Below are 18,833 nucleotides of genomic sequence, written 5' to 3'. Positions count from 1 at the left end.
CTCCCCCAGCGCACAGGCTGTTTTATGAGTAATTCCGCAGCGAAGCAGCAGTGCGGTTTCCCCGCGGCGCAGCGCTGCGGGCGGGTGGATCCCGGTCCCGGTCCCGATCCCGGTCGCGGTCCCGGTCGCGGTCCCGGTCCCGGTCCCTTCCGGGCTCATCCCGCATTACCCCGCACCTTCCCTCGGCGGGGCCGCGGCCGCCCCGCGCGGTCCCTTTAAGGGGCCCGGCCGCAGCGCTGCCATGGCAACGCGTGCCCGCCGTGCCGGAAGTGAGCGGGGTCAGAGGTCGCGGCAACATGGCGGCGGCCCTGGCGCCCGCGGGCGGCGGCGGCGCGGCGGCCCCGTGAGCTCCTCCCGCCGCGCTGCCCCGTGAGCAAATCCCGCCGCCGCGCCGCCCCGGCCCAGGTGAGGGAGGGGCGGACGGAGGGGAGGGCTGGCCGCGGTGCTGGCGGTGGCAGCGGCGCCGGGGCTCCGCAGCCGCCCTGGCCTCGCCGGGTCGTTGTCGCCCGCCGGGCTCTGACCCGCCTCTCGTTTGTCCCCAGGCATGGTCGCCGCGCTGTAGGAGGGCCGGGAGCCGCGGCGATGGAGGAGAGCGCTTGAGCTTGTCTGCGGAGGCGGTCCGTGTGTGTGAGACGTGTACGGTACCCGAAAGCTCAGTTTCAGTGCTGCTGGTTTTGTTGCACCTGGAGGAATAAATAACTGGAGGCCTGTTGTTATAATCTCATCCTTAGTCTCGTTCCTTTTGGGGAACAAACTGAGTCTCTTGTTTTGGTTTGTGCATACACAGAAGCCAGTCAGGGTTTGTTTGTTTTTTTTTTTTTTTTTTCCCAGCTGTAACTGTGGTTTTCCTTGGATATTGTGTCTGTTGTCACTTTTCCCGTTAGTACTGGCATGTGTGCTGCCGTCTGGGCTGGATGTGCCCTCTGGCAAAGCTAAACTCTGACCTGAATGGCCTCTTATGCAGTGAATGCAGGGTGAGTGCTGCAACAAGGCTCGTAGCTTTGCACAACCGGGCTGTTCAGCACATAGCTGTGGCTGCAGGAAGCTGCCCACCAAAAATAAATGCTGGAGTTAAACTGGGCATGCAGCTTCACACTGCTGCTTGTGTGTATTCATTGCAATGCGGTTTTTGGTCACTGGACTTCTTTAATCTCTGCTTTTGTTAGTGCGTGGAGTGGGCTGCATTAATGGGTGATGGATTTTACTTACTGATTAAAAGGATCACTATGTCTCACTTACTACATATCAGCTGTGTGTTCTGTTCAAGACACAACCCAGCCTCTGCTTTTGGACCATTGGACTTTTCAGGTGTCCATAGTATGGTAATCTTTTAATGCTTCTCAAGCATGAACTTATTCCACTGTAAACCAGAAATTAATAGATAGCACCGCCCCCCCCCCCCCCAATCCTGCTTCTTACTTAACAAATGGGGAAACTAGGATTTAAAAAAAGCCAAAATATGTCTTAAATTGAACACAGAAATCTAAAATGAGTTGGTGGACTTCACAATCATGTTTTACAGTATTATCTAACAGTCTGAATGCAGAGCTGCAGTGGAAGCTGTACCTCAGCAAATCAAGGTCCCCTTTACCAGTGTGAATTCATAGTTTGGTCAGTGTGTGGGCTGCAGCTGAAGAGTGTGGTCTCACTCCTTTCCATTGCTGGCCATGGATTCTTGTTACTCTCTTTGTAGTGGATTTAGTGGTTGGATGATTTCAGGGACAGTTGATCTAACAGTTTTATGGGGATGGAAGTTATTCCTGTGAGTGCTTGCTCTGATATGAATGGAAGCTGTTTCTCCTTCTGCTAATGTAACCCAGCTGTGGGTCAACCATAATGTGAAACTGTACCTTGAGAAACTAAATCTCAAATTGATCATTCAGAAAATCAGAACTACACCTCAAACTTCTGAAAAGTTTCAATTGAAGAAAAAATCAGCCATGTGTAGGCAATATGTGGTAAGACTGAAGAGAGAATAAGCCTGTGAAGGAAATTTCCCATCTTCTGAGGGTTTTTTCTCTATTCACTGCTTGCCAAAGTGTTTCTGTGTTGAAAGAGGGAAGTCACAAACCTTTATTTAAACCTCAAGGGCTGGTCCACCATGTGTACTCAGACAGAATCTTGAAGGACAGATAAGCTTGTACCCTACCTCTGAAAGCCAGACTGAGATTCTGCAGGGAAACCTCGATTCTAATATGGTTCAGCTCCTCAGTCTCAATGAGTTTTGCTTTCATGGTGTTGTCTGCCCTCCCCAAAAAAGCAATCTGGAAAGAAGATTGGAAGTGGAATGAGGTGTTATCTTCACACTCACCTGGGATTTTAGCAGTGTTAGGATTTGCTGGATCACATAACCCTTTCTCCAGTTGCTCATGTGGGAAACTCCCACGTGTTTCATCTGGTCCTGCAGCAGCTATTTTTAGTAAAGCCAGATTTTTAATTCTTAGATTCTTAATCTGAACTGCCATAAGTACAAATCCTCTTGTCCTTCTGCTGGCTTTCTACCTGATTCTGTCCAAGAGTTTTCCCCATAGAGTTTCTTTTTCTTAATTTTTGTTTGGACAATCTTTTGTATGTCTTTTCTTTCCTGTCACTTGTCCCATCCTTTAGTGTGCTGCTATCCATGACTCTTCCCAACTCTGTTTTGCCAAAGCACTTTTTTTTTTTTTTTTACTTTTGCTGACTTCTTCTTCCAGCTTCTTGGGATGTGCAGAGTCTTTGTTTCAATTGATGCTTTCTTCCCACCTCATCATTATTTACAAATAATTGTGCTTTCCTCTGTCCTTCTTTCCTTATTTCATTCTCCTCTTCTCCACTTGCAGTCTTGTTCAAGGCTGTCCCTTCCTTGTTCCCTAGATTCTTCAGGTTGTGGTGCTGGGAACACACAGCCATGAGGCACTGATCCCCACAGTCTGGTTAAATGTTTTCCTGGCAGTGGCCTGAGGAGACCTGGCTTGTTTGTGTCGTGTGTGTGGTGCTTGGTCAGCACTTAGGGCTAAGAGAGGGGGAGACAGAAATTTTGGAGAGTTGAATTTTTGGAATGGGTCCTTGCTGACTGTGGGAAAAGGCTCACATTTTGATTTTACTATTTGTTGCCTTGGCTGACAAGTAAATTGCTCCTGAAAGACAATTCTGCATTGTGAATTGTCCAATTTTTTGCTGTAGCAGGGCACAGTGAGATGTGATAGAGCTATGTTAGCAGAATTCTTCAAACATGCCCAAAATGTCTCTTCATTTTCCTATTTTTTTTCCTCTTAGCTAAGCTGCTTACTTGTGAACTTGATCTTGTTTTGATACAATAGATGTAATTTGCCTAATTACATTTGTTTGTATTAGAGTTCTTGTATGCTTAGGGGTTAAAAACTGGGAGAGCCTTTACTTGCCTGCGCAAAATTAGTATCTTCACTGGGTTCACACACTATCCGTTCATGAGTTTGAGGAAATTAAATTGCCTTTTATCTGATAATAGGCTTAAGGTGGTTTCCCTTTGAGAACAGAACTGCTTTTTTTCACCTTGCTTTTCCAAGATTTTGCATGTGTGATAGTAAAACTCCCCTGACTCTTGAGGATCTTGTTTCAGGCATCCTTTGGTATAAAACCTGCTGTTGATGTTATTTTAGGTATCAAGGGAGCAGGTATTGCTTTCATTCCAGTGTTTCTGAAATATATTTCTTAATCTCATGTGCTTTTTCATTGAGTTTATGATGGTTTTATTATTTTTAAGGCATTCAGCATCTCTTAGTGTTGAGAGAAATTGATCTCTATTTGCTTTTCTCCTTTGATGGCAGCTCCAGAGGTGCCATGAAGGCTAAATGAAGACTGCCTCAAGAGTCTGTATGAAGCAGTTATGTGGATCACTTCACACTACTGATAGAAAGAGAATTAATTTTTGCTGAAAAGCTTCTCTTGTCCTTTATAAAATTCCTGTTTGAATGATGGTGGTCCTGTGAGCTGCGAGTTGCTGTGTCCCCAGACATGGTCCTTACAGTTCCTGTGTGTTTTCATATATAAATGACAGATTGTTTTGTACTCCTTTCACCAAATCAGTGAAACAACAGACTGGGCTGTAGTCAGAAGAGTCGAAAGATAACTGAACACTCAGGCTTTCAAAGGAGACCCAGCAATAGAACATAACCAAGTCATTAATTTATCTTTCTAAATCAAAGACAGACAATAAAAGCAGTGCAGGTACTGACAAGTACATGCCATCGTGATTTTGAAACAAGAATGGAGCTACTTTGAATTTCTTGCAATCCTGCTAATTGCATCAAACTGTTAATGATTGTTGCAGATCAAGATTTAACTTACTTTTCAAAGTAACTGGAATTTACAGTGGTTATACGTGAAATGGACAAACAGACCTGGGGTGAGGGTGTGATTATATTTAATTTTTGTTTCCTTTTAACTTTCACATGGTCAAGTATGATAATGAACCCATGCAGATGTGAATGTTAATGATGAAGTAACAGAACATATGTTCTATGACCCTTTGAATCTATTTGAAGACTCTCTCTGGTGTTTGAAGGTAAAAATGTTGCTCTCTTGCTACACATGAGAGTTTGGGTGAAATGCCTCCCAATGCAGTTTCAACGGGGATGAAAGGGCTCAGGATCCTCTGTTCAGCTTGAGCAGCTCTTGGAGAGACAGAAACAACAGAGAGAAATTCCAAGCCTTTTTTTTTCCCTCCAAGAAAATTCTTGAAGTAATTAATTCCACATCACTTGGTAAATTCTGCTCTTAAATTTCATTATGGTTACTCCTATCTAGTGTTGGTATTGATGTTTAACATTGATTTCCTCAGTCTTCACACAAACAGCCTACATTTGTTCAGACTGAGTATTAGCATTATGTGTTCGAATTCAGAAGATAATTGCATATCTTGCAAATTACCCAATGTCTGTTTCATCTTGAAACATTTAGAAATCCATTTCAGTTTCTCATAATTATAATGTTTTAGTCAGACAGCAATCTAAACTTAGGACTGCACTTTGGCAGTGATATGCTTGTTTTTCTAAAATGAGCACAGTTTTTGTGGTTTAATTTTCCTTTCATTTAAGTATAGATTTTAATCAGTGTAGGCCAAACTTTTCCAACCATCTTTAAAATTAGCTCAAGACATATTTTAAAAATTATGTTCTCCTAATGGGACTTAACTTACATAGAAAAATGTATACAGGAATTAATGTTTTAAAGCTGATTAATATTTTTCACATGTTTTTACAACTTGTTTATAGACAGCCTCAGATAGGATACTGGTAGTCTCTGTAAGAAATACCACTGAAAGTACTTCATGCTGTATTCTCAAATTTGAAAGGTAGCTGTTCAAAAAGAAACTGAAAATTCCATTCATCAGGCAAGTAAATTAAAACATCAAAACACAGTAAAATGCCTCTGTTTTCCCACACTTCTCTGCAAGCAGTGTGTGAAGTTTTAGAGATTACTGAAGTTTTTATAGGTTGTCTTGTATGTCCTTGGACAGGATATAGTTACCATTTTCAGTTGGTGAGTTAAAGCTGTAAACAGATGTATAGCAAGTGTAAAGCTCTGGCTAGATGATATTTGGCATTTTATATATTCCCACGCAGAAGTGGGAAGGAATCTGAATTGCATCTGTCAGGTGACTATTACAACCTTCTGTGTTGCTGCTAAACATTTGCTTGTTTCAGTTTCTAGGGAAGTGCTAGAAAAACCCTCAAGTAAAAAGACCCCAAAACCTGTTCCCAATCTTGTATCACTGTTTTACCCAAATGCAGATAAAAAGGTCTTGGCTATACTGAGAAAATTTTCCCACTGGCAGTGTTCAGAGATCAAGGGAGTCAATCTGTCAGCAGACTTCTCTTCAGATAGACCATTTCCTCTGATCACAGGTAGAGTGAACTCCTTTTGAAGGAGTTTGAAGAGGAATGTAAGAAAATGATGAGTCCTCTGGATTTCCATTTTGTGTTTTTATATGAGATGTGCTGGTTAGCTTTGATAAACTGTTTCTCTAGTGAAAATAATGTCAAAAAATTCTGTCCTAGTTTGGACATGGAATTGTGAGAAAGCTCATTCAGTTTTTTAGACACTTTATTTTATTATTCAGATGCTAGAAGGCCTAGATTCTTCTGGTTTTTAATACCTACAGTAATCAGGCATTTGTTCAGCTGATGAATTCCATTTGTTATCAAGATCATATTTGAGATCTGCTTGAACGTAAAAAGCATTGGTTTTGAAAAAGAAGATAGTACTTTGGCAAGAATAAAAAATAATAAATTTAATAATGACTGGTAAAGCTTTCATTTTTCTAATTGTTGCAGCTTGTGCTATTACCTTTAAGAAACTTATATGATGAAGCACTTTTCATTTCAGTCAATGATTTTTTTCTCATAAACTCTACTAACTCTTGCAGAATTCTTGTGGTACAGTGGGAATTTCTTAAGCATTCTAATCATGGAATAGCAAGTATATGTTTTGTCCTCATTGAGAAACAACTTCTAACTCTTCTGGTATGATAAGCCAGGAGACAGTGGTGACCACATCCTGATCCATGGAAGATACAACTTTTCAAAGTGAATCAAGCTGAAAATGGGCTTTCAGGCTATGGTGAAAACTTGAAGCTTGTTTCTGGTTCTTCTGGGTAAATTTTTGAGATTGTGTATCAGCTGCAGCTGGGGGCCATGTGCTCCAGGGAAGTCATTGCTTGGTTCTTTAACAAAGCTGAGAAAAACTGCAAAAGATTTCTCAAAGAGCAAAACAAGTAAAAGAAATACTTACCTGATAAGTCTCTGTGGTGAACCAGTCCATTTTTTTTTAAAACTCTTCACTCATGGAAATCCTCTTTTCTTAAGAGTCCAACATTTTAGAAAGTGTGAGGCAATACGCTCATAACAAGGTTATTGAGACAACCTGTAGTTTGGTAAGGTAAGGTGAGGCTAATAATTTCCTTTCAGCCTCCTAAACAGACAGTAGTTTTCTTCTGATCCTCCCTCTTCAGTATGAAAACACCACTAATCTGTCAATTTACCTAGTGGATTCCTTTAAAAAGAAAACAGTTTTAGCAATTTCTTTTAGGATCTCTTGTCCAGGTCAGTAAATTTGTCCTTGGGACAAGGAATAATGATATGTTGCCAGCTATTTATGTGTAATTCATCATCAGATAGTGGAATTCCCAGATAATATCCTGGGAATTGGCATGCATTTTACTTTTGGAAAGGGGGTGTTTGGTTTGTTTGAATCTCTCTTAAATAATTACAGACTGTCTAGGAAGATGGAATGTGGTGTTCTGGTTATGTTTGATCTTTCTAAACTTTGGTGATAGAGTGTTTGAGAAGAGGATTGGTCTTGCTGCATTTTGTGCTGCCTCCATGAGATGGATAGGTTTTGCACTAGAGTTTCCTTAAAAAAATACTCATGTCTCCATATGTTTTACAATGAATGTTTTTCAGACTCATCTATTTCTAACCATTGGAAGTGACAAAGGGTGTGTCTCTCCCAAAATTATGGTTTTGCTCAGAGAAGTGTGTTCTTTTATTAGGAACATCAGGTTTAAATTTTCTCTTGAATACCAAGTTTGAAATGAGATCCTTACAGTTATCTGCTATTTTGAGCACTTGCATGGGTCTACCATTCATTACAGAATGAATACTTCATTATTTTGTCATAAATTATTCTATCTTGAGATGCCAGTTTTCAAAATTTACTTATATTTTAATAGAAATTATTATTCCATCTCACAGAATATTTTTACTTGTGCTGCAGGTAAAGTGTGTAAAGATAGGCATTATATGAATTGTATCTCATTCCTACTATGAAGAAAGAACCTTGGTCTTTTTGGTAAATATTGAGAAGCATTTAGTTTTGCTCCTCTCTTGGATACAGTGTTAGATATTGAACAGTGTCAACTGCACTAAGCAATAAAAAACTCATAGTTTAAAACAATGCTTGAATTGAGCAGCACATCTCATTTAGATTATGACAGTGGGTAAAAAAGCTGCGTATTTTTCTTGTCTACCACCTTAATAGTTTTCAAAAGACGAACGCCTGTGAAGTTGTCAAAGGTCAAGCAGCTATTTTTTGGTGTGTGTTCTAATTACAGCAGGCCGTCAAAGGACCTTGAGAGATGACTGACCTGCAAAATTGAGACAATGGCTCTGTAGTTATGAAGGATGGAAATTAAGTTTAGGCAGAAGCAAATGTGCCTGAAGTGGTCACAACAGGGATATTGCCAAAATGGTTATTGATAGCACAGGAATACATATTCTGTCTAAAGGAAAAAAAATAGCTGAAATTATGTGGGTTTTGTTGAAGTAATTGTGGTAGGCTGGTCTACTGAAGAACAAATATGCTAGTTATACAGCACTCTTGTGCAGTAGTTTTCTTTGAAAACATACTAATAGCAATTATTTTTAATTGGAAAGACTCTTATGAAAAGTTTAGAGGATTTAGTAAAGATTTCTTCTTTCAGTCACATGTTAGCTGGGTTTTCTGATGGTCTGCCTTCTCTCTGTGCCTTTGCAGCTTGACAGACCTTCACCCTTCTGCAACAGCACCAGGCCCCTGAAGCGGCTGTAGGAAATCCTTCTTTTTAAAGGGAAGCTGTAGGTTATTCCTGTGTTGTCAGTGACCCCAAGATACTTCAGGTCCTTCTTCATTTTACATGTCATCAGTGGCAAATAGAGGTGCTAAATACAGCTGTTCTTTCTTTTTTAACCTTATGGAAGGCATCCATAAAAATCTTTTAGGAAAACTGGCACTGCACATATTGCCCAAAGCTTTGTTATCATGAGTTCTGGGCATTCAGCTTCCCTTCAGAACTGAAGGTAACATTGCTGTGAGCAGAAAGCTAAAATGAGTTTGCATACTAGAAATAAAGATTATATTCCCAGTCTCCATGATCTCTCACTGTGCCTTGAAGGACAAAAGTAGCTGAAAAAGGCCTATTTAGGACAGGTTTTCGTGAAGTTTAGAAATACATCATTTCTTCATAAATATAAAATAGGCAAACCTTCAGATTTAGGGAAACTGTCTGGTAGCTTTGTATTTGAGTGCAAGATATTGTCTATGAACACAGTAGTAAGACAGATGATAATATTTACTAGAAGTCTCACAAAATGGCATATTGGCTAAGAGATGCCCAAAAATGAAAAGTAGTATCTGCAAAATATTGTTGTAAATATAGTTCCACAGGTGGCAGAATATTTTAGAAAAAAAGTTTTCAGCTGTAACAAAAATTCTTTGATATATTAGAAAAGTGATATTTCAATGAATGCTTATAGCATAATAAGAAGGAAAAGAAATTATCAACAGGTATTTCTTTATCACTTGAAGACTGCTCTTACTGCTGTTGCTCTCCAGCCATTTAGCCAGAGGTTTACAACCCTTATAGGGAGTGTATATTACAAGCTGCAAACCCAATACTTTTGGCCTCAGTATCCTGCAAAGATTCTATTTCCCCAGGATTTTTGCTTGTGGAACCTTAGTTCTTCTGCATCTACCTGGTACAAGTCTCCCTCTTAGGAACCTGTGTTTTGATGTTAATACGGAGGAGTGGCCCACCCTTAGTAGCTGCATCAACTTCTGTGAGACCTCAGTGTCTGTCCTCCTGAGAAAGATTATAGTGTGCTTTTCTGCTGATTTCAGTGTTTTGAATGATTTTGGAGGGAAGTTATAAGAACTTTCCTTTCTGGTTTGGGAGGTATTTGTTACAGAACTACCAGTCTGTTGTTCTTGAAAACAATCACCCAGTTAACATCTCTTTCCTAAGCTGAACCTTACTAATATCTGTCAGATTTTACCAGACATGGGACTGAGGAGTAGAACATAAAAGAGAAGTTAATTTTGGAGTGGGATCTGGAGAGAAGCAGTGTTGTGGGCAAGTATTTTTGCGTTTTCCAAATGTTAAGCTTCAATAACATTAATAATATTTCTACAAAATATTACTCGGCTAACTTAAAGCAAAACTCTAGAACTCTTATATCCCACATGGCATGAAACATTCCTGTTTTCTTTTTTTTTCTTGGTGTATTAACTTCTTACACAGAAAGGAAATGAATTTTAGAAAGAATGTTATACATAAACCATTTGAGACATTCTCTGTTAAGGAAATACCATCTGTCAAGAAAGATGCAGCCAATGTTGAGTTATATTAAAAACATTGTAAAGGAAACATTTCTCAAGGAAAAGTGGTTTAATTAAAACATTTTAACTGTTTTTGCTCTGGAAAAAGCTTAGGAATTCTCTATATAAGCATTCTAAATGCAATCATAATAAAAGTTCAGTTAATTTTTTCAGAAGGAAGTTAGCTTGGAAAAGTTGTTCCTTAATGTAAAGAAATTTTCTGACAATGTAACTAGTAGGAAAAAAAAGAAAAAGAAAATACTTAAAGTAATTATTTTATTACCTTCAAATTCTATAGTTCGATTGATTTGTCTTTTCTTGATGGACAGAATTTATTTCAAAAGGAAAATAGGTTACATTTTAGGGTTTTCATATTATTGTTTTTATTTGAAAATCAGTTCTTTAATGAGCATTTAATAGTACTAGAAGACATTCTTTTGCTTCTGTGGAAGAAAATAGTGAAGTACTCATAAAAAGGTACCTAGATTAGGCATGAGAAACATTAAATATGATAGAATTTGCTCTTTCTTTAACTCAATTGAGCCTGCTGGTTTAAGGAATTGTACACTGACTATACAGATTTACTCTAATGACTTGAACTAGAAGCTTCTGCTTTAATTAATACTTTGCTCTTTCATCCATTAACTTGGTGGTGCTATCAGATCTACCCTGAAATGTAGCAAATACAGAAACAGTTATGTCTGATTCCTTTCTAGCTCCAGTTGTTTGTTTTGAGTGTTTTTTTTTTTTTTGTTTTTGGGGTTTTTTTGTGTGTGTGTGTTGTTTTTTTTTTATTTAGCTAAAGAATTTGAAGGGAATGCTTGGAAGTTACGGGTTTTGGCCAACTTCAATGTTGAGGTTTTGATTTTTAGGAAAGCATGTATATTGTACATAGGAATGTTGGGTCTTCCTTTGTTTAAGATATCCTACCTTGTCATTGGAGTGTTTTCCTTTCCTTTGTTCCTTAAAAATAATAAAATGACATTTCTTAAGTTACATGATCGCTATTAGAGATGAGCAGCTGTTATTCTCCCAGATTCTCTTCACAGTAGGCTCATGATCTTAGACTTCATTAAAATACCAACAGAAACATAAGTGACAAGTGATATATGGGCTAAGTTTTTTAATGTCACCCACATCTCCTTATTTGAATTGACAGGATGTATTTCCATTAACACATTCTCTTTTTTTCCCCTTAAAAATCTTGCTGTTTACCGTGGCTTGTATTTTAGGAACACCTTAAAGATATAAAGAATGTGGTCTGTAGAAACCATTTTACTTGTTGCATGTGCTTGATGTTTCCTGAACTGAATAAAGGATTGGAGATAATAATCTGAAGGTTTCTGTAGTTAAATGCCACTGAAGACCTGGATATTACTTTTTGCTTAAGAAGCAAGATATGTAACATTATTAACAGTAACCACTTGTGATCCTTGTATTTGAATAGTAAGGTTCCAAATTGGACATTTCTAAAATAAAGAATGCAAAGCTTTCACAGCTGCAACTGAAGCTGATAACAACTGTGAATTGTGCTTGTGATGTACTGCACAGTGACAAATACTCTGAAAAAAAATTAGTCTGGAAACATTCCAGATTAAGCAGACACAATTCATATGCGGTGTGCTGAGTTATAGGCCTTGAGTTATAAAAATATAAATAGGATCTTTTGTGAAAATAAATTACTGAAACACAACACTTTCAGATAGCAATATAAAAAACTTAAGATAGAAGAAAAAGGGGTGGGAAAGAGGGTCTTGCCCTAGAATTTTAATACCTAAGCACTCTACTATGGGAAGGGGAAAAAGAAATAGAGAATAATTTCTTCTTCTTCACCCTGCTGTCAAGGCCTGTGCATTAGATAAGGTGGGGTTCCTGTGTGAAAGAACAAACCAGCCAGGGAGCAACAGCCTTAAATCTGGTGCTTTATAATTTCTCTATATTTCATTGTGCAGCTTCAGTATCCCAAATGTTTTTTGAGTGGTGCTGAATCCCCTGATGTCCACTATGAATATAGCTACCTGTATTTCCACTGAGGATGCCCCCTTGCTAAATGTCATCTTCTCCCTCCTGTAAATTCCGATGTTGCTGTATATGACCAAAACACTTGGTCATATACATAATGAATCATTATGTATTAGGTTTCCACAGAATCGCTTCATCTGTAGTCTGAGACTATGAATTCCTGGCAGTCTGTTTTATTGTAGGCAAATGATAGATACCCAAGATCAATGCTGACTCCACTGAGAGGTCACTGGATTGAGTTCCTGAATATAGGATCAAGAGCACCAGAAAAAGAAATCTGTCAGTACTCCAAGCTTTCTATAAAGCCATTTACAATTGCAAATGGTTCTGCAGTTTGACTGAATTCTGCTTTATGCCTCTCACTTAAGTCTTGCTTTGGTCCAGAGTGAAATAGTTCCTTGTCTATTTACATATGCATGATTGAACACATAGGATATTGTTCAAAGAAATAAGAAAAAAATAGCCTGTTCTAATTTCTCCACTCACATTTGGAAATTTTCCTCAAGTAACTTGTGAAAATTGTATTGACCATCCAGGACCACTTCTTCCAGTTTCAGGCTGATACCTCTGCAGTTAAGGTGGAGGATGTTGATTGGGATGCCTTTCTCCCAAGGAATTAATACTGAACCTCTGTGCTTTGACTTTTACTATCTAATTGGTGATAGACAGCCTTCCCTAATCTTTGTTGGCTTTCACAGTGAATTTCAGCCTCCTGAAAATGTACTTGAAGTTACTTAATGTAAATGTACCTTAGTCTTTTATGGTATTTAGAATGGGACAAAGCTGACTTGATGAATTGGCAGACATCTTTGCAGTTGATAACTTGGAGAGATGCATTTTGAAAGAGGTGGGAAGCTTAGAGTTTTAAATTTATCAGACTTTACCTAATTTGGTAATCAGTTCAATCTTTTTCAGCTTTTGATGGAGGGTACAGTGATCACCTTTATTGGTGCATCTGATAACAAATTACAATTAATGCCTTGAATTCCCTGCTAGTGGTAAAAGATAATATTCCTCTATGCACCAAGTAAACTTTGAGGGGAAAAAGTGTTAATATTTCTTAAGTATATTTCTGCATAATAGAAAGTGACTAAATGATGCTATCAAAATGTGTAACAGCTTTACAGAAATTGCATCTACAGGTTGTAGATGTTATTTTATAGGGTATCTTACAGCTGACTTGAGGTGGTTTGTAATGTATAGAAAAAACCTACTTGCAGCTTAAAAGAATCAATTCTGATATCTCTTAACGTAATTTCCCATCTATATGCTTGATATCTCTGTCTGACAGTATAGAATCGAGAGATAGAAAGTTATAAAGAGAAATTATTTGACTAGATAAAGTGTTATGGGAGAGTTCATGTTGAGTCCCATTAGCTATGGGTTGTGTTGTACTGCAGCCAGACATTTTAAAATACTTTAAATCCCTAATGTTCCTGAACAACTGTAGGAGAATCCTGTTCTAATATTCCTTCTAAAAGGGATTATTATTTATTTTTGTTGTAGTTTGGTCTAAGAATTTCAGTGAAGTATCTGGAAATTATTATATTTTTCCTTACTGACTCATGCATTCAAACCTGATTTGAAGCTTGGAATCTTTTACCAGTAAAAAAGACTTATAAATATGCTGTTACAGGTTTTAGCTCACTTTCAATTTTTTCTTTTCCATAATATACCTAAAATCCCTTTTGTTGCTTGCTCTCTTGCCATTAATCTCTTTCCTCTTTGCTACAGGGTTAGTTATTAAAAATTCTGACATCCTCAGAAATGCTCATCACATAATGTCTCATTTTCTTTGTTACATCCCTTTTTCATACTGCAGATTACTGTAAATTGCTTCTGAAGCATTATGAAAGAATAATGGCTTATTATAAATAAGTGTAAAGGAACTTGCAGTTATTGCTTCTGTCTTCTAGTCTGCCTAGGTACTTGGTCTCCTTACCAAAATGTGGAGGGAGAAAAGTTGGTAGAACAGTAAACTTTTTTTTTTTTTAATATATTTATGGTTTCCTAAAGTAATTTGAACTATTTTGGTGGGTCATGCTGTCACACAGAGCTGCTCTTTTTTCTCTCAGCCTTGCAATATTTCACAACATTATCAGCTTTTTTATTTGCTTCATGAAGCTTAAACTGTTTGAAAGGAAGCTGAGGACTGATGAATTTTTAAGTGACTTTATAGTCTCCCTAATTTTGCAGCTAGCAGGGAGGTATTTTCAGACAGAATTCAGTTTCCTGAAAGCTGGCCTTAATTGTTCTGCTCTGAGTTAGGACCAGGACCAAAGCTATTATTGTAGTGGCTAAAGAGGAAACCCCCTCATAGTGAATTTGGAGGGCTCTTTGCCTCCTTGTAAAACACTGTGCAGCAGCTTAGGTGAAATATTTAACCCTTCAGGCTTAACCTCCCCACTAATCAGGATACTATAATTCTTCCAGAAATGTCTAGGATTAAGTCCCTGCAGAAACACATACTGGATATAGAGGAGAGAGTTCAGTGAAGGGCCACGAAGATGGTGAGGGTACTGTAGCATCTCTGATGTGTGAGGAGGGGCTGGGAGCTGGGACTGTTCAGCCTGGGGGAGAAAAGGTTGGGGAGGGACATGTTATCAGTTTGTGCAGGTACCTGAAGGGAGGGTGCAGAGAGGATGGAAAAAGACTCTTCTCAGTGGTGCCCAGTGACAGGACCAGAGGCAATGGGCACAAACTGAGGCACATCAGAAAACACCTTTTTTGACTGGGAGGGTCAGTGAGCACCAGCACAGGTTGCCTGAGGTGGTTATGGAGTCTCCCTCAGATATTCATAAGCTCACTGCCTGCAGTTGGTCCTGCTTGAACAGGACAGGACCAGAAGACCTCCAGAGGTGCCTTCCAACCTCAGCCACTCTGTGTGGATCTTTTGTCTGTAGGGATATTGTGTCTGTATGGGTTTGAGATGACTCATGGATGATTTCTCTTGAAAATAAAAAGATGTCTTATAAACTCCTGAAAAATTTTCACAGGAAATAACTACTTAGTTTTAAGTAAGCTGAAGAATAAGGGGTGTTATTTGGGAAACAAATTTCCTTTCCACTTTAAAGTCTTGGGAATCATGTGAATTGAAAGCAGGAACTGTAGTTTTAGCTGCTGTTAGAACAACTTAAATGTATGTTTTAACTAAGCCACACTAAGAAAATAATACTCTTTCCTGAGGGGAGGAAGGACAGAGGCACTTGCTATGTAGTCTTGCTATAGGCTGTTTCTCCTTTTGTGTTAATGCTTTTCCCCTGTAAGAAAGGAAAGAAGCACTTTAAAACATAGGAAAATGTGGTTGTTGAGCCACAAAAAAATAAGTTTCAAGAGTGGTTTTGATATTATTCACAATATCTCTCATTCTTGATTTTTGCATTGATTTTGATAGTGACAGTTTAAAGAAAATTACTTGAAAACCATGGTTTTCCTTGAGGTGATGGAAATCTGCTTGTCGTTTTTGTAATGCTTCCATTTTGAAAATGCTGGTTTATTTTCATAACTCTAAATTCAGTGACTTCAAAACGTGCCTGTACATTTTAATTGTCCTTCTTAACACATGCTTTGTTGTTAAATGAAACATTTTTACTGGCACAAAGATATTTGCCCCACCTATTTTCATTTGCTAGTGGTGGGAATGGTAACATTAAAGGCTGTTTAAAATATATGAAGGGAGTTCTGGGGTCATTCCCCACCTGTTGTTTATTTTGGTTTATGCAAGAACAGTCAAAAGTAATCATGTTGGTCAAGCTCTGTCATTTAAGTAATGCTTTGGGAGACTCATAATTTACACATCAACAGGTTTGGTTTCTTCAAGCAAAACTTGGGACTTTTATGTTAGTGAACAGTGAATGCCGGCAAGAAAGGTCACAGCTTTAAAGTAACCTAGAGTATATTGTACTATGTTATGGAACAAAAGACAGTAAATACGAATGTCTTTGATTAACTTTTCCTTTTCAAAGTGTCTTGACCTTTATTGATTCCCCTAGCTGACATTTTTAGAAGACTTTTAGTATTCTTTTCATTATAAAGGGTTTATTTGTTTATTTGCTCCCACATATTTCGTTGTCATCTCTGCCATTTGATTTTCCTTAGTTACAATGGCATCTACATTTCATATCAGCATGGTTTCTGTAGTTGTGGAATGATGTAGTCCTTTTTTGTACAAAATTCTAGAAATACGTTTCTGTGACTAGATGGTATCTTGGTGCACAAAATAAATAGAAAGCAAAATTGAGTGAAAAACAAAAAAAAAAAAACCAAAGCTGAAAGCACCTGAGAAATCGTTTGAAAGACAGCATAATATATTCATGCTAGGAGTAAGTCATATAGGATTCACATCACATATCTTTCTATTTTTAGTTTTAAAATTATTAGTTGCCATTTCTATTTAAAGATAATGACATATTTAGTCAGACTTAATGTAAGTGAATCATAGTATCGCATTATTATTGTATTAAACAGTGATTGTTGGTCGTGTTTCTTATACTCCTTATATTTTGGAGGGCAAAAATAACTTCTCAGTGCTCTGGAAGTTGCTCAGACATTTCAGTCTGGGGTGGTGATGAATAAATTATACTCTAAATAAGGCAGGCAACAGGAATTCAGATTTTTGTTTTCTTCCACCAGCCTTCTCCAGCTGGCTCCTTTCCTTCTCTTTACCCCCTGTGGTTTTAGCCATGTAGGCTGGATAATATTACAGATACTTGTTTTACAAGGAGTCACTGCAGACTTGGTCTTTTTACATGACTGTTTGTGCTGGTTCTGCTGTCTGAGCTGGTGGCTCCCAGCTGTTTTTTAAAGGGTGTACCAGGGGTGCCTTTTAGTATGGTTGTGTCCTTCCTTTGCCCAGTTCCTCTCCTGGGCTTGGTGCAGGAGAATGAGAACTTCCTCCAACAGTTAAAGATTGATGAAATCTTAAGTAGTTGACACCTTGGACAGCTGGCCAGCCCAACCAGACCTCCCTGGCTTGGAGTGGCAGCTTCTCAAGAGCATCCCTTGCTCTGTAATAACTGAACAAATCCCAGATGTAAGATTTAATCTTCTCCTTACTACTTCTTTCTCTTTAATACTGTGCTCCCTGAAGCTGTTTTACACACTCTAAATCACCATTCACATGCCTCCTAGTAAGATATTCCATAAAATGGGAACTTTTCCTTAAAACAAGATACATAATTTAGACTTTATTTTAAAGTCGCAGGACTTTAAAAGTAGGGCTTCTGACTGATTACCTGTTACTGGTAGCTGAGTGAACCCGAGGGTGTAATTTGTACCTTTGTTGCTTGAATGGGCAGGTTGTCTGGCTGCTGTCAATCCTTTTCCTTCATGAATTTGAGTATTCAGCAAGAGTGAAGAAGGCTTAAAGATTGCTTGTAGAACAAAAGGATTAGGTCTTTTTATATCGAAGACAAGAACAGTCTGCTAATGAATGAGTAGTAGTGAGAAGAATGTAAGCCAGATGATTTTATGGCATAAGATAAATGTTACCAGAGGCTAAGAATAAACTCACCATCTCTGTCTCTTGCAGGCTTTCCTCCTGCACGTTCTTATCGAGGTTTCTGACAAGACACTGTCAGAGAGGACAACTAGCCAGCACTACTGCTGATTGTTTGGCAATTTCTGTGGTTTTTCCACTGGTCATTTCTTTGAACATCATACAAGATAACAAAGATTCCTAGGTCAAGACACTGGAAATATTAATTCTCCATAAATGTTGTTCTGTTCAACACAAGTCAAATCTGAGTTTATAGAATACTTTCTTTCTTCAGCCTCGGCACTTTTCCAGTTTTCTGAGGGCAAGCAGCCCAGCAAACACTCCTTCAGACAAGTCCTCATCTTTCTCCTTTTTCCAGAAGGAAAATCCAAAAATCTTGTCAATGGGGGCCAAAATAACAAAAGAAAAGTGGATGTTGCCACTTCTTGCCAAGTTTTTGTAAATGTTTCTCTCCTTCCCTGTCCCAGCATAACAGCAAAACTTCCCAAAAAATCCACAAAATAAACCAGACTCTTTTTAATCCTCTGCTCCAATTCAGAATAGAAAAGGAAATTGCTAGAAGAACAAGTATTATAAAGGGTATATGGCTTATCTGACTGTTAAGGTTTTATTCCTGATCAGTTAAGGTTGCAGAAAACTCTAGGGAACTGGTAGGTCCTTGATGATGCTCAGGTGTTATTCTTGTTTCTAGACTATCAATTGGGTTGGTGCCAGTTACTTTGCTTTTAATTGGTTGCAAGGAATCTTAAATGGGTCATGAGTGGATAGATCTGTAGTTTAGGGCAGGAAGAGTGAAATAAAACAGAAATGGAGAATGAGGGGGTACGAGCTCCATAGAGTGATTCTAGGCTAGGTGTTCTCTCCTGCTTGCTTGTTCCTGCCCCAGTGTTAGTGCAATGATTAGAAATAGTAGGGAAGGGGAGGGGGCATAGTAGGCAGTGAGATCCAGGAATTGGTGGTAAGCAGACCAGAGGTGGGATTAGAAACCAAGGCTTTGCTGGCAGAATGAGCTCATACAATGAGTTCATACAACTGAGGGGGCAAAGAGCACTGCTGGATCAGAACCTAAGAGCAAAGGGCAGCAAGATGGACGGGAAGCAGGTTCTGAGAGCAATAATCAAGATGTTATCTGTAGCTACAGAATAAACCCTGTTTGGGTTTCTTCTGTACCAGGAGTGTGTGGCAACCTCCACTGATGGAGTTCACAAGGTCAGCTCTTTGG

At 38.6% G+C, this 18,833-nt stretch overlaps 1 protein-coding gene across 3 annotated transcripts in view; it reads left to right on the top strand.

Moving 5' to 3' along the window:
* The first annotated feature begins 316 nt into the window (after positions 1–316).
* Positions 317–18,833, top strand: part of LCLAT1 (lysocardiolipin acyltransferase 1) — a 111,948-nt gene continuing 93,431 nt past the window's right edge. The window contains exons 1-2 of one of the 3 annotated variants that reach the window (XM_021534868.2): positions 317–405; positions 543–636. The gene's annotated coding sequence lies outside the window, so the exon portion shown is untranslated. Of the gene's footprint in view, positions 406–542; positions 642–5,796; positions 5,865–18,833 lie in introns of those variants that run through there. The other 2 variants (XM_077781927.1, XM_021534867.2) reach the window with 2 other exon arrangements.

The sequence above is a fragment of the Lonchura striata genome, chromosome 3 (genome assembly GCF_046129695.1).
Source record: "Lonchura striata isolate bLonStr1 chromosome 3, bLonStr1.mat, whole genome shotgun sequence".
Lineage (NCBI taxonomy): Eukaryota > Metazoa > Chordata > Aves > Passeriformes > Estrildidae > Lonchura > Lonchura striata.
This window is presented reverse-complemented; position numbering and strand designations above follow the sequence as displayed.